Source organism: Patagioenas fasciata, chromosome Z (assembly GCF_037038585.1).
Source record: "Patagioenas fasciata isolate bPatFas1 chromosome Z, bPatFas1.hap1, whole genome shotgun sequence".
In the NCBI taxonomy this organism is placed as follows: Eukaryota; Metazoa; Chordata; class Aves; order Columbiformes; family Columbidae; genus Patagioenas; species Patagioenas fasciata.
The window spans coordinates 66208169-66225250 of record NC_092560.1 but is presented as its reverse complement, the minus strand read 5'-3'; the positions used below and the strand labels follow the sequence as shown (position 1 = coordinate 66225250).

General features: G+C 37.2%; 1 long non-coding RNA gene across 1 annotated transcript; it reads left to right on the top strand.

Moving 5' to 3' along the window:
• Window positions 1-3741: 3741 nt before the first annotated feature.
• On the top strand, window positions 3742-16314 carry LOC139826504 (uncharacterized). Its single transcript, XR_011736611.1, has 3 exons — window positions 3742-3817; window positions 10199-10489; window positions 10863-16314. It is a non-coding gene; the product is annotated as an uncharacterized lncRNA (long non-coding RNA).
• The last annotated feature ends 768 nt before the right edge of the window (window positions 16315-17082 follow it).

Below are 17082 nucleotides of genomic sequence, written 5' to 3'. Positions count from 1 at the left end.
GGTCCCAATACGGACACTAAGGGACACCACTTGTCTCCATCCGGACAGTGAGCCATTGACCAGTACCCTCTGGACATGACCATCCAACCAGTTCTTCATCCCTTGAACAGTCCACCAATCATATCAATACCTCTCCAATTTAGAGAGAAGGATGTTGTGGAGGAACATGTGAAGGCTTTACAGAAGTCCAGATAGATGACATCCATAGCCCTTCCTGCATCCACTGATGCAGATACTCCATCATAGACGGTCACTAGTTTGGTCAGGCAGGACTTACCCTCGGTGAAGCTGTGTTGACTGTCTCAAATCACCTCCCTATCCTTCATGTGCCTTAGCATTGCTTCTGGGAGGATCTGTTCCATGATCTCCCCAGGCATGGAAGCTGACAGGTTGGTAGTTCCCAGGGTCCTCCTTTCTACCCTTTTTAAAAATGGGTGTGTTGTTTCCCCTTTTCCACTCACCAGGGACTTCACCTGACTGTTGTGACTTCTCAGATATCATGGAGAGTGGCTTGGTGACTACATCAGCCAGTTTCCTCAGGACTCTTGCATGTATCTTGTCAGGTCACATAGATTTATATATGTTCAAGTTCCTCCAGTGGTCACAAACCTGATTTTCTCTTTCAGTGGGATGGACTTGGCTTATCCAGTCTCCGTCTTGAGATCCATCCCCTCGAGAGGTGTGAGAAGAGAAATTGCAATCTGTAGCTCTTCTAATCTTCCCTCACAAAGTGGACTCCTTCCAGGCTGTTTTTCTGTTGATGTTTCTTTTGATGTGTCAGTATTTTTTTAAGGGGTCACTACCAATAACCGAGACAATATTCTGATGAAGACATTAAAAACTGTAATTCCTTTCCATTTTCTAAAGACACAGAAGAATATGTGTGTTATCACCTGCTAGTTAATTAGAGAATCTTCTCAACAATTTTGTTTACGTTAGGAAAAATAAGGGATTAAATAACACTTTATTGAAATTGTTACTGTCCTTTTAGTGTGCAAAGTTATTCTATATCATTGTTCATGCTGTAAGGAATTACCTGTTTTTGAATTACTCTCTATATTGCAGTGAAATAGCTTAGCTCTGTAAACCTGAGCCCCAGAGGGATGAGCATTTCTTCTTCCTTTCAGTAACTTCTGCTGCTTTCTTTGACAGCCATGATGGCGATTGCCTCAGCCAACATATGAAAACAAGATATTTGTTTCCATTCTGTTAATCACTTAAGGAATTGCAGCCTCAGGATGTGTCCATCAAAACAGGCCACACAGGTTACATTCTTGAATTCCTGACTATACTCGCTACACATTCAGTGGAAAGAGGTTTGAAGAAGCTAAGTAATAATGAGAATACTTTCCTGACAACAAAACTAAATAGATTATACAAAATCTTAATATGACAGAATGTTATTTTTAATTTGCTTGAATTTTAATGGGATCTTTCCAACAGTTAAACTATTACATTATACTTCATTCTCAGCACCTGCAAGATTTTTCAGTGCTATGATGCCTAATATGCCTCCTTTTGCTGGCATAGAACAGGATTGAAGATCTGCACGTAGTTTTTATGTACAAACACAATGGCTTTGCTTTTTCAAAGCAAATTTGTATGTATAATGGAATTCATAATGGATATTTCTAAAAATTAAAAAAAAAAAAAATTGGTGTACATTGTCATTTGCCTAGAAAGTCAAATTTAATTTCAGATCTTCAAAAGAAGACGGCAAATAAGACACCTTCAGATATGAAGTATGGATACATGCTATTTAAATACTATCATGCTAAATGTCATATTTCATCATATCTTCAAAGGCTTCTGAATATATGATAGTAAATAGTAAATAATTTCATAAACCTTGAAACAATTGTGCTGCTATGTGCAGTCTAAAATAACTTTTTATCCTAATCTGGGCCGTAACAAGGATATTCACTCTGAAGAAGGAATTTCTGTATCTTATGTGTTTCAAATTGTTCCTCCTGAATGTGGGTATGGGCCTTGATTTTTTACTGCCTGATATGATTTTGGTAATTAGGATACACTTCAGCCTATGCTCAGCAAGAAGTTTCTCAGCATCCTAAGCATTACAACGAGTAGGAATACTAATAAAACTGAACAGGGCACACCTCACTTTCTTTGAATTTTTAGGGGAAGTTTTCTGAATTACAGGTAACTTGAAGTTCAGTGTTAGAGAAGAAACCTTATTTCTCCCAGGTCTAGTCCAAAAAACAAAACAAGGAAGGTATGAAGTGTCAAGTAAGAAGAAATATATTCATTTTACGATTAATCCATAGAAGAAAGTCTCAATTTGTCTGTGAAAAGGAGAAAAATCACAAGTTAAATTTTTAGTATTTTGTAGTGATTTTAAAATATATATAGACTGAGGTCTTGTGGTCAATCAGCTGAAGGCAGTTTGTAACAAAGAAAAAAATATTCCTTTTTCGTCCTTGCAATTACTTGTCCATTTTTGTAACGTAGTTCTCTGTATTTTACAGGCACAAAGAAGGAATGCACTTTCTGTTCTGTTATATACACTTTACTGCAAACGGCTAAGTTCCTTCTACTTCAGATTATTTTTATAAACAGATTTACAGTTTAGAAAGTTTTAAAGACTATTTCTATGAATTCTTGAAAAGATACAGGCCTCTAAGTAGTGTTTCCTTAGGGTGAATAACTTCATCAATGAAGCTGTAGAACAAGATGTAAAAACATAAATATAGTTTTCTGTGTATAATATAATGAAGATCATCTTAGATATTTTAGAGTTTCAGAAGCATTGCACAGAACAAGATAAAATTATGATACAAAAATAAGACCTCCCTCCACAGTTCTGCTGTTGTTTTTCTGTTTTCGAAATTTAATCATGCCTGACCAAGACGACTGCAACAACAGCAAAACTGTTCAGAATTCTGGATTGTTTTTAACAAAACTCAACATTTTAAAACAGGTTCTTATTGCAATATGTACTGCTTTGCATATAGGGCCAAATACATTGTGCTATCTTTATTTGCTCTGCTCTTTCTGTATACCATAACTGATGATGAAAATCCAAACAATCCAATGTTCAAATTTGACCATGTTTGCTGTGCTTTCCTGAAATTGTGTTAAGTAAACAGATTTATTAACTTTCTGATGGTTTCTTATGTGGAAGTTGCCACAACAGTATCTAAGCATTCTCAGATATTAGTCAGGTATGACTAATATTTTCAGAACACTTTTAGGAGGTTAAAAAGCCACATATTTCATAATTTAATAGAATATAATGCTATCGCCCACTTTGAGTGTCTGGCTTCAGAATCCTTGGAATGATTTTTATCCCCCTCTGCCACCATGTACATGGCATTGTGCAGCACTAAATAAAATTAAAAGAAATTGTTATGACAGGGACAGGTCCAGAGGAAAATGCTCCAGATTATTACTTATCAGCCTAGACTATGAAACCAGACTCTTCTTTCTGCAGTTTTGGCTACATTTAATTTTTTCTTCCAGCCTTTTGGCCAAACTGAGTCCTTACAGAAGACAGCCTTTCGTACTGCATGTGCAGCCTTGATTCACTCTCCAAGTCTGGAACATACAGAGTGGGGCAGAGGTCGTTCAAGAGAAATTGTTTTGTGATCATTAAAGTATGCAACATAACATCATGGACAGATGAGGGGAGTGAGGGAGTGTTGCAGACTCATAGGGAGTGTCCTGAGGTTCAGGCTCTCCCTGCTGAAATGCTGTACTTCCCTCAGTTTTAGGAATTGCCACGTTCACAGGAAAGGAATGCAGTGGTGTTTGGTCTCTTAGACTGGATTCAACATTTACACAAGAAAATGTTAGACAAGTAAGTAAATAGCTATTTACCCAACCTCAGTATTAACTCAGTATTAACTCCATAGTTACAAGGTTAACTCAGATGAACCCCAGAAGGATTTTTTTTCCTCTTTCATTTGGTAAGGACTTTCATGCTTCACATTGAGACTAAGATTCAATCCTTTTGCAAAATCTGTCTTGGATAGAAAATGATATAAGTAATACAAAATTTCTTCTGAGGTTTTGTTCAGATTCAGTCCCCTCTCTTGGTAGTACAAGCACATTCAGAGTTTAATGTTAGGCTTAACACTTCTGCTGGTGAATTGTTCAAAACCCCTACCTCTCTTAAACTAGAAGGACCCTTGGGTAAGGCTCAGACTCTCAAGAGTAAGTAAATTTTTTTTTTTTTTTTTTTTTTATGACTGTCCTGCTGCTAAAATAGTTACAAACTGTTAACCTGTCATGAGGGGAATGTCAGACTAGTAGTTTGGGATTTGGCTCTAAGCACACGTATAATTGCTTAGCACACTGAAACCTATTTTTCAAATAGGCAAACCTAAAATTCAAAAAACATGCACAAATCATTGCTATTTCTTAACTGAAACTAAACAGGATGGTCATAAGTATCTTTCTGCATAATAATAATTTTGTAGTGAATAATAGTAGCTGTGACTTTAACAAGTGTCTTTGGAAAAGGCTTGTGTCCTTTTAACTCCCTTCTCAGTTGGATCTGAGCTGAGCATATGTAAACAGGTAGTTTGCATGAGGAAGTCTTAGTTTATTTTACGTGTTACTCTTGAGTGCTTGATCTTAAAAGTTATACTGCTTTCTTTATGGTGCTTTTTGGGGTTTAAATAGACTGAAATATTTGGTCTATCATATAGAAGCAAACACTTTGAAGCGAGCAAGTAATTCGCAGCAATAGCAGGTTGCTGTCCCCTTTTAGCAGCAGTTTTCATAGACCTTGTGAGCAAGGGAACAGGGAAGTCAAAGAGAATAAATATGTTTATTAAGATACTGAATTTTTAAAGTTTTGTATTTTTTATAACCTTTTTCTCAGAAGCATCTAGATCATTTTGACTGGCACATTAACTGTGGCCTGTTTGCCTGCAGAACTGCTCCTCCCACATCTCAGATTGCATGATCGTCTTGCAAAAAGCTGTAAAACAAATTGGCAAGGTGTGTGTCTTTTGCCTCTACAGATAGGGCCACAAAATGAAAGCCAGTCTTTTATTACTGCCATTAGCTCAAGTCCTAGGGGGGCTTCTACAGAGAATAATTCCTAATCTTGCTACTCGATATATTGCAAGAAGGCATTTTTTGGTTTAAATATAAACAGTGAGAAGTTTAAAAATGCCAGGATTTAAAGCTGGTTACTGCTAAGCTGAGTTTATCATTTGAGGCTCAATGATGTACTAAATGCAACAGTATTGCTTTTCATTCAGAGCTGGCACGTGTCCTGCTGGCTCGAAGTTTGGGTGGAATTTTCATGTGCCTGCCTGCAAAATGCCATGTAAACAAAAGCTATGGGAGGAATTTCCCAGCGTGTGTAATGGTTGGATGCACAAAAAGATCTGTCAGTGTAATGGGCTGTCTCCCTTCAGTGGCATACGTCTTCACAACTTGCTTGAGGTATCTTGTATCTTGCTGTTTGGGGAAAATAAAACACCAAACACCACAGGTGAGGCATGGCTTCTAATCCCGAAGTCTGGTAAGGGCACTGAACCCTGGTATCCCACATCCTGGATGATGATCTTAATCACAGGGTAGGAGATAATGATGATATTTTGTTTGCGTCTTGTTTGGATATACATGTGTTCTGAGCTTGTATACCCACCAGTGAGAAAGATTCAACATCTCTATTCTGTGAATAAGGAATAACCTAGCCACCCTCTGCCTAATGCATCTAAAGTGGTTTGCATTTAGGTACATACATAAACCTAAGAGTAGTTTCTTAGTAACTTTCCCAACTTGTTGCCTAGAGGCATAGGTGGAGGGGTTCGGGAACTAGGTTTTGATGGACATCTAAATGGTTGCGAGTCTTGAGTTTCCTCATGAGTCAAATATATTGACTTACCCTGCCCTGACAGTAGCCATAAAGTACTTCTGTTTGTTTGCCTGAAGGTTAGCCTTACAGCATTTTCCTGTCTTTATGCTAATTAAATGAGATTATGAATGGAAAAAAAACCAAAAACAAAAACCACCAACTGTTTTACCGTATTGTATAGCTGAACATTCTTAGGAAACTTCTGTTGCATTCAAATGAAGTCAGAAACTCTTTTAACACAGGTATATCCTGAGGATAAGTATAGTTTTTGACTAGCCAGAATGTAGTAGCTGCGTGGTTTTTGTTTTGTTTTGTTTTAATTTGTTATTATTATTTTTTGTTAGGATCTTCCAAGTCTCTCTCAGCCAATTTTCCCTCTGGGGTAAGCTATGCACCTTGGAAGCTTGTAATGGAACAATAAGATTGGATGCATGTTTATACAAAACAGTTCATTTAATAGCCAAAGGGGATAGTTCTGTAAAAGCAGCATGATTTATGAAGCACAGGGTCATCTTCGGAGTTTTCGAACCCTTAGGCACTGGATGATTACAGTGTACCAAATGGGATCAGAGATAGCAGAGTTTGCACCTGCAGTTGCTTTTTCAACCTTTGTACTCAGTAGCATTGATTGCTCAGAGGCCCCTGAGGCTGTCCAAGATGATATGGTCTGACCTGGTAAAATTTAAAGTCAAAATATCAGGTAAAAAAATGAAAAGAGCAAAGAAAAATTGTCCATGCAGAGGAAGGTGTGTCAGAAGTTTAATTAGCAGCTGACTGTTCTGTGTTGAGTCAAAAAAAATCACAGCTTTTATTTGGTTGTCCTTCTAAAATATTGGAAGTGCTAACATGGCTATTTTTTTGTTTCTCATCTCACAGTTCTTACATTTAGAATTTCATTGTTTTGAACATCCAGCATCCCTTTTACCCACGTGTCCCAGTTTTCAGTGCCCTTATGCTTTTTCCAGTGCTGCTTTTGCCACACTGTGTTTTGAGAATTCTTTTTGGTAGATGTAATTCTGCTGATTTTGTGTGTTAATTTATGTGTGATCTTATTAGGAAATGTCTTGCTGCAATCTTGGTATATGGATTTAGCACACAAATACTTTGGGCACATTTTAGAAGACAAATAAAACACAACATCAGACCCCAGTGTGCTACCAGGTTCTAATTCACTGATGCTTATATGAGCATTTTGGACTGCATGGTAAAACTTTCTTCAGTTTTGGATTTTCTTTTCCTCAATGAATCCAGCCCTTTCTTATCTTTGTTGTTACTCTGGGGATGATGTATATGTTGCAAGCTTATTTTCGTTTTCTGATTATCAGAAATGTTGGCCGTAAGAAGAGGAAAACATGGTGATCAGGACAGGCAGAAGTGCCACTTAATGAAATAAACGTCTCACTGAAACTAAAAATAGTAGTATTTCTTTAAATTGTTTCACACCGATGAAGTGTGCCAGTCTTTTAACAGCACTTCCCACAGAAACTCTTTAACGCCTTAGAAAAGATAAAACCTGTGACAAACTCTGCACAACAGTGTGCACGGGCTTGCTGATAAGAAAGGTGAAGGCCTTTGAAGATTGTACATTTATTTAAGTATAAAGGCTGTCTTGTGACTCTTCCTCTTCCCATAACTGTGGTTATGCTTTCATTTTGTTGGAAATGTTCATACTTCTGTTTTTTAAAAATACCATCAGTGTATTGATTGTGTAGGATTTTGCTCAGCTTCTAATGTGAAATGGTATGTGAGAAGATCTTAGAAGGAGTCAGTGGGCTAACTGACTACCTGACTCTCAGCTCCATGTGCCAAATCACATTATAGCAAGAAAACCAGAGTTTGGAGTATTTTTAATTTTGGCAGCTCTAATTTTGCCCTCAAGAATCTAAGTGCACAAATAAAAAGTTGAAAGTAGGCATTTTTGATCTTCTGATCCTAGAGATTTTACTTTTTCAGAAGCTAGTAATTATTTATAAATAGAAAGTACAAATTATAAGTACAAATTAATGTATAGAATAAACAAACAGCGTAATTTAGAGAGATTCATTTGACACAGTGTTTTCTGGTGGGGAAAGGGAAGGGATTCCTAATGTCCACTGAGTGTTTTTTTGTGTTTTAGCCTTAAATCAAACTAATCTCTTCAATGCTTTTCCCTTAAATCTTGCCTTGACGATGCAAATAATTTCAAATTGTGGTGTGCGCACTTGTAAAAGTGTTCACTTACTAAGGGCACTTCTGAAAGTGTCCCTTCAGTGTTGAGTTGTGACTCACAAGCCTTTCAGTGCTGCTGCTCTATAGTCTCTGAAGGATTATTTACATGTCTTCATGCCTTGTGGCACTTTTGAAATTTCTCTTGAATGGTTAGAGGTGTCTGCCAGGTTATTCAATTAATTTCTGCTTCTGTGAGGTTGGAGCCTGCTGCTGGAATGAACACATTTATGCTCCACTAACTGACACAGCTGCCTGTGCTGCATCCTTCATCAAGAGCTGCTCTCTTCAACTAAAAACCACGAATGCAGGTGGGGTGGGAGGCAGGGGGCTGTCTCTGGTTGCACATTACATTCTTGCCTCAAACCCAGATAACTGGCCATTACTACGTATGCTCTTTCCTATTGTTAGATGACCACCAAAGCTGAACAGGTATCCAGAGAAAGCAAAATTACAGAGTTTTGCAAAAGTGTGTTCCCTGTCTTCCCTTTCTCCCAGTTATTTCCATACCTCATCTCAGACTCATACACATTTTTTATCTCTCTTAGCAATCATTTCCTATATCTCTGCCTACAGCTGAACACATTTGCTCCACGGCTCCTTCTTTCATCTATTAAATGTGGTAACTGCATCGATTCTTTCTCCAGCCCTTTAGTAATACCCTGTTCTCAGTAAGCTGTCATAAATCTTTTCTATAAGGTTTCCAGTTCCCCTTTCTTCCGCTTTCATAATTTGGGGCTTTAAGCCATCTGGGTTTAATGCTTTGTTGTTTTTCAGTAGTTCTAATTGCCTTCTTATCTGTTTTATGATGAAGGTAAAACCTAACAACAATTCACTCCCCAAAGGCTATGAAAACATGCCTCAGTCCCTAGGATGTTATCTTCTTCCCTTTTGTATGCACTGTCGTGAAAAAACAATTTAGACCTGCGGCATATTAATCATCTATCACTAGTTTTCTTCCTTGATCCTCTAGTATTCCTTCTGTATATTTTCTTTTTGTTTTGATGATTTTTTTTCCCCTATCCTTTCTCTGTTGTTTTTCCATTTAGGCAGTCTTTATTTACATGTTTCATTGTTTTGGGTTTGTCCCATATCTCTTTAGAAATACAAATTTCTGACAACCTGCTTCCCTTTTCTCTTGCTCATCCTACAAACCCTGCTTTTTTTTCCAGAATTTTGTTTCTCTACTGCATGGTGTTCTTGCAAAATAGCACACATAAAGACAACTTTCTCCTAAGGCAACTAAATGAGGATCTATAAAATTTCACCTGTAGCTATTTCAGTAATTCTAGATATTCATTTCCTTGCCAAGTGAATATTGTTGCTGTGTTTTAAAATCTCTCCTTACTAATTGCCTAGAACTGCAGAGCTTAGCCAAAAATCCTATTTTTCCTATCACTATCCAAATGAAAAGACAATTACAATAATGTCTCCAAAATTGAGACAATGATGAAAATTATTTTGGAAGAATGACTAAGATTTATTTCATATGGTAACTTTTTTATTTAATACAGTAATTATGTTTAAAGGTTAGGAATGATTTTTTTTCCTATTTGGCTCCTTGGAGGGGAGCTGAGTTTCCCCTCAAGAGTTTCTAATAAGGTGGAGAGAGAGAACTACTCTTTCCTACAGAAGCAATATTTTTTAAACACAAATATACCTGGAAGATTGATTTGCATGAGGGCACATTGTCTCAGTCTTTGGTGGGATTTTTCTGTACCATTAGCTTTTAAACATATTTTTATTTTATTAAACATGCTTTTATTTCACTTCAAAGAGTAAACAATCAATCACATACTTTGCAGTTCTAAATTAATTTTTGTGCAATACTGAGTACTAATCTGTGATGTTGCCATAATATGTTGATTGTGGAGAGAAGGAAAAAGCTTTCTGTAATCTGCCCAGAGACTGTTTCTTCTCCAATCTCTAAGCTTGCTGTTTGATGACACTTTTCATATAGTTTGTGAATGAAACAAATCCATCTCAATCTGTTTTAATGGTATTTGCATTCAATCAATTTTATATATCAAATGGATCTGCTCCATAAAAATTTTCCCAGAGCTCTGTGGAAAAGGAATTCAGAAAACAACCTCTAAACACCACGGTAATGCTTGGTTATATTTTTTCTCAAGGTTAAAAAGTGTATTTTAATGTTTACAGTTTTCAAGATTCTGTCTGACTTGAAGTCCCCAAGTACTTCAGAATGGCTTCTATGTCCCTAACTAATCTAAAACCAAAGTCTGGAGCTGGAGAGCTGGTCTCCTTGAGATATGGAGCAGTGCTCAATACCTGAGACTTTCCATAGTTCTGCCTGGATGCAAAAAACAGCCACAGTCCAGCTACTAAGCAGGGGATATGTTCTCTTTGGATTCCAGGAGAATAAAATGATTTGATTTTCATTTGTGAGCACGGGCCAATGTAGCAAGAGACTACATCTGCATAATTTTGGAGGTGAGTTGAACTGTTTTTAAGTAGCATGGTCCCTATCTGTCTTCTGTTTCCCTACAGCGTAAGAATAAATTTGGCCTGAGTGCTATGGAAAAACATTTGTAAAGAGAAAAATGCCACATTAGTAAAGTTTAAAATACGCTTTTCTGTTTGGGCTTCCTCCAAGACAGTTTTTGGCCAAAAAAGAAACCCGAAAACAAATGTAGCTACTTGGTAACAATAACTTCTAATATCAAGTAAGTAAAAACAATATCATATTAGGTAAAAGAGATGCGACTGTTTTGGTGTAACCAGTGTATAAAGACCTTTATTTCTGACACCGGGTGCTTTGCTCTAACAAGTAAACATCTTTTTTTTTTTTTTTTTCAATGCACAGCATCACCGCAGAAAGGAAGTGGAAGCAGACAGAGGACGTATTAGCACTGTGTTCAAAGCAGCATGCAACTGTTCTCAGCTGAGACACACTGAGCTTCTGTAATGCTTCTCAGAAGCACAGCCCAGACTGCTGAGCTTGGTTGTGGCCATATCTTGCCCGACAGGGTCCAAGCTCTGCTCAGGAGGGGAGAGGCTAGTGGTACAGTCTGACTTAAGTTCAACCCTGATGAAGGACTGCTTTAATTTTGTTAAGAAGAGATGAACATTTAGTCTTACTCCTTGGACCCAAAAAGAGTTTCTTTGTGTGGATCCTACTATGGAGGGTTTCAGCTTTGCATGTCATGTTCAAAATCTTCTCATTTCAGAAAAATTAGTGTAGTGTGTGTCTTTTTTAGGGGACACGTCCCTGACTCTTGTTTGACCAGCTGTTTCCTGTTGTCCTGGGAACAAAAATTTGAGCACCAAAGGCACAAAGTACTCTCACAATAGCCACATCTGTTCTGATTAGTTGATGCCCACTGAAAATGAGATTCACCCTCAGTGTGACCACTGACAGATTCTGTATTCACATGCAAGGCTGAGATCTTCTTAGAGAACATCCCTTTATCTCACTCTGAAGTCCAGTTGGCTTTCACAAATGTAAAATGCTGGTTTGCATTCACAGTCACCACTAAGTATTTCACACACTTAGCATTTGCCTTATCTTCCTTCTTTGTAGCATGCAGGCTTCCTCTCAGTAGCAGTACACTTGACTGAAGTGTAAAGAACTATATGGAAATCAGCCTAAAAACATTTGCTGGAGGCATTTCACTTCCTTCATGCAGACATGGCAGATCACTTAGCATATGACAGATGAGAACAGTTGTTCTGACACTTTAATTCTTTGCCTTTTCACATTTTTCCTTGGCAAGAGGAATTATAACCACTCATATGAGGGCATTTAGGAAAGGAAATTGTTTTAGTTACTGCATGTAGATTATACTGTTTGCCATGTCAACAAAAGGAAGAAACCTCTGCAAATCCCCTTTATTCCAGAAGGAGCTCTCTATCCTTGCTGACATAAAAAGTTTGAGAAAGCTTACCTCCATCATGTCATCTGTTCAGACCGAGAGCTGGCTGTTGATTCAGTTTCACACATTCACCCAGCCAATATAAAGGACTTGAGGCTTGGAGTATGCATATTCTTGCAATTTGCAGCCAGAGGTTATTATTGCCACTGTTTGTGCTATACCTGGGGAAAGCAAATGCCTGTGACTGAGTGGGTAATCAGCCTTTTAGCCTCAACTCTGTGCTAACTTGGTTCCTGCTGCTGGATTTAAAGAACTACAAAAAGCATTCTTTATCTTAGACAGACTACATGCTATGAAGGATAAATTGCATTTCAGCAAATATTTTCCTTCCAAGGAGCAGATTATTTTTCACTTCATATTATTCTTCAGAAAATAGTGAAATTCAATAGCATGAATTTACTTTGATTGCCTACTTTCCTTTTATTGTATCATAAGAGGGCTTGCAGATAGCAGAGAAATTAGATAAGTTTAACTGTTTGATAGTTTGACCCATCTCATATTTTGATAAGCATTCTAGAAAGTATTACCTAGGCAAAACTGCAGCTAGAAGGGTCTGCAATCATGATTGAGAATAAGGCTAGAATTCATAATGATTGCAGCAAAAATAGGGGGCAGTTCAACATGGATGAATACAAAATACCACTCTTGGAAATAATCAACTGCTAAAATAAAAAATAACTGCTGACCTGTTGGTTACTAGCAAAGGATTAGAGAATTATATTGCTTCATAAGATAAACTTTAGTTAAAAAATGTCATCAGAGAATGGGGAGGCAAGGCCCATGCTTGGATGTATAGACAGAAGTGTCGTAAATTAAGATTAATGCATCCCTTCTTAGCACTAATAAGGCTTTAGCTAGACTGCTGTGTCCAGCCTTCTTTAGGTACCACAGGTAAAGAATAGCGCAGGTCAGGTGGGAGATAACCCAGAGAAGATCAATAGAGATGATTTAGAGATATATACAAAACATTAAATGCAAGGAAAGAACTAAAAATTTGGGATTATTTATTCTAGAGAAGAAAAAATTGAGACGAGACATTGTAAATCTTCCAATACATGAAATATTGCTGCAGAGAGGAAAAAGATTATTAATTCAGAGTGGTACAAGTAGTTATAGGCTTAACTGTGTAAGGCAGTTTTAGGCAAGATTTTAGGAAAATATTTCTAAAGGCAAGAACAGTCATGCATTGGAAAAGATCGTGTTATGGAAGTGTGGAGTAATGAGGGAGAGATGTTAGAGAAACCTCTCTCTTTAATTATGTAGGTACATTTGATTATGTCCTGTCCATTCTGACCTGAAATCACGCTTAGTGGCTATGTAATTGTTATTTGGAAAATGCAGTAAAAGGGGGGTGCTCTTTGTAAGCACAGAGCCAAGCAAGCACAAAATAAGAAGCTTCAGGAATATTTGTGTCATATGAAGACCCTCTTACTGTCAGTGTAGCCCTGGTACTAAAGGTTCTTGATTAATTCACTACTGTGAAATTAGTCCAGATTTAACTTTTGTTCAGTGAAGTTTGACCTTTGTACACTATCATCCTTTTTCCCATGATCAGAGTTGCTGCCTGTATTGTCTCTTGCTAATGTTGCTTATGTTTCTGAGGGGTACAGTGCGTATTTATTCACTATTCTCTGAATAAATACCACCTCAGCATCCAAGCTCTCTCTTTAGATGCATTCATACCATTCAGAAAATGAGTACTTTAGGAACTCAAGGTAGAAATCAGTACATAACTTGAGGCACCAAGTCTTTGTGTGAGATGCCTTTGGATTTGCTCTTCAGCCAAGTAGTTTAACATATTTTTCTTCTAAAACTACATTCCACAAAGGGTGACCAGGAGCCAAACACTCTATGTCCTTAGCTGTGTGGTATACTGGGTTGAATCTGAATGCTTCTGGTTTTCTGTGGTCACAGGGAGCCACTACTCAAAAAGCCACATGGTATTATTGTGTAAATAGCAAAGTTTGTCACTATTGAAACACTTTCCTTGCCTCTTCCCCTTCTGTTTGGAAGCTGAACTAGAACTGTGATCTGACAACTAAAAGCACAACTGGTATTTGTGTAGACCGGATCTAAACACTAGAACGGACAGATGTTGGAGAACAACACTCTACTTCTCTGCTGCCAGTCTTGGTAATGTAGCTGATTTGACTAATAGTTCACAAAAAGCATTCTCAAAACAACAACAGAAAAAGGTTGCCTGTCCTTCTGTACTTTTTCTTGTATGGTAAAAAGCCCCAAATTTCTGCATGTTTCAGTGCTGTCAAAAAGCATAGACTTAAATGGGAAAGTAACAGAGGAAGAACGGCAGCTATTCCACAGTTCTGTAGGCTAAATAAACATTAATTTTGTGTATTGAAAGCAGAACTATCATAGAATAATACATAATGGATATATTATGTTTATGAAACCTTTTATGTCATGCATTTTTACTCAAAATGCCTGGCTGGGATTTCTATTGAACCACGGTTGCCCAGCTAAGATCCCTTAACAGTTGCAGTATTTTTCAAGCCCCTTCCTCAAGCTGTGGGGTCTCGTCTTGTGCTTCTATTCCTCGAAAACTAACTTACAGTATTCTAATTAGTCTGATGCACTGAGATTGTTTGGATGCCAGTTGATTTTCAAGTGCTGTAATATTCTGGTGCATATGGCAGTGTTTGTCTGGTGCAGATTTTGTAATCTCAGTCACTCATAGCACGAGACTTGGGATACTTCTTAGTCCACTGAAGAGATTCTGACAGCAGACAAGTGGGCTGTCTTTAAGGAACAACGCCAGCATCCTAGCTAAGAATGACAGAGTCACAGGAACAAACCCCTTTTCCAGTTTTTGAGTGTTGAGCTTAGTATTGGATGAGAACTCCTGTTATGGCAATAAAACACCATACTTCCTGAACAAATTAGCCTTCAAAACAGCAACAAGTTACAAGAATAAGGACTAATATCTAAAGAGAATTCACACCATAAAAATATAGTGTGTTCTCACCATAAATTTAGTCAGTAACCACAATGAATTTGCAGTGCAGGTTTCAGCCTCTGAAGTGTAGTTTATCAGAAAAACCAGTACAAATTGACTAGAAATTAAGTCCATGGATGAAGCTTATCTTCTTGAGAAGAAAGCAATGTGCTTGTTTTACTTTACCTTCTAATTGTCTGAAACACTTGGTCTGGTACTAATTACTTTGGCTGTGAAGAGTGTATTGTCTTCATCTCAATATTTCTAAAAAGCTTTTTGTTGGAGCTACTGCCATTTCTCTCCTGTCCATTCCTGTAGCTGAGAATACGCTGTCCTCTCTCCTTGTAAAAAGCAATACGCCTGTGTTACAAATTCTTTTTTGAAAAATATCTTTTGCATTTCAAATATCCAGGTAGCTACTGAATTCAGATGTTTCTCACTTGTGCATTCATATTTATGGTTAAGTTCAGGAATTCCAAAAATAATATCAGAGAGGAAAACTCAAAAGCTCATTGCTTTTGTGGTTTTTTTTACTGAGGGCAGTTTTAGGCCTTATTGCCAATGATCAGTCTGTACTCTTTAGTTCTATGTTATATACATAAGCTATGTGTGCTACAGATGATGTTTTCTTAGCCTCTCCATATAGCCTATTAAACAGTAGTTGGAATACTTCCATCCCTTAAGCAAAACCTTTGACATAAATAATATTGTCATTTGGATAGGCTAGACATACATTTGCAAAGTGACCTTGTAAAAATATTGTCTGAGGTATGACTGAGCCTAAATTATATGACAGTGAGGCAGTATATTCTGGTTTCCCCAGTATATGAGGTCTCATCCTGTAGCAGTGAAACCACCTGAAATGAAACAAAAAACAGTAGTGTGCATCAGATTATAGAGGGTGAAGTAAGCTGGTTTGCTTTTTTTTTTTTTTTTTTTTTTAGTCTAGCTTCAGACATTTATGTAAATTTGTTGTTTGGTAAAGGCAAACATTGCTTACTGTGGTTTTTCTGTCTGATGATTTTTTTGCCTTCATGAAATAAAATGATAAAAAGTACTGGAACAATACTCTTCTACCTACATTATAAGTCAGTCTGGAATATTGAGTCAGAATGATTTTTTCCTCTCTCCTTTACAAGTCTCTCAACTTTTTTCTGTGTTTGGGTGCTCTAGATGACAACATTTTGCTCTCTATTAAAACATGCATATTTCTGTTTCTCATCAAGGGTCAATCATCTTAAAAACTGTCTTTCTAGCCTGAGGGACAGGGGTAGATATTATAGTTGTACCATCCCATTCACCAGCTCATCCCCCTGAATTATTATTCAGATGTTCATTCCTACTACACCATATTGTCAAGTCTATTCCAGTTTGTAAGAACAAATGGAACCAAGCTATGCTTTATAATTTGAAATAATTCTCATGTTTTATGTGTAATTTTTATTTATTTGTATATTCTGTAAATGTAAGGGAGAGTATAGTGTAGCTGTAATGGAAATATTTTAAAAAATGATTATACATATACTGACTGTTATTCTCTGTCATTCCAGCAAAATAACTTGAGAGATGAAAGGACACAATTTCTGATAACACAGGTCAAATCCTGCAGACCATTCACACAGTGAAGCAGCAAAAAACAAGAAATGGGAAAAATACAAGATTGCTTGTGAATCAGTGTCTCTCACTGCTTGCCAAGAACATAGGGAGGCACTCAGTCCAAGCAGGTGAAAGATGTATCCTTTGAGTGCAATGTTGTCTTAAAATCTCTTTGACTCAGAAATTACTTCTGAAGAAGAGCACACACGAGCTTGGAGCCAAGTTTTCAATAGCTGCTGCAAAAACATGATCTTCCAGACTGTTCAATATAAAGAGCTTCAACATTTAATGCTTTATTCCTGCCAAAATTAAAGGGTACCCTAGGGCTATTCTGTAACTGTGCCCTTTTACTACTACAAACAAATAATAGAGGGGAGTGAGTGTGCAGCTTGAATAACTTTATGAATATTGGACTGGACTTTCAAGTTCGTGACTCCCATTGACTGGGGAATATGATTGTCGTTTCTTGCTTTGTTTCACAGCCAGTGCATTTCATAAATTAAAAATAGGAACCATAGTAGAAGCTATTTATATCAGGAGTTGTTTTCTTTTCCATGTGATTTTCTAAGTTAAGAACAGTAGATCTTCCCTCTACATTCCCA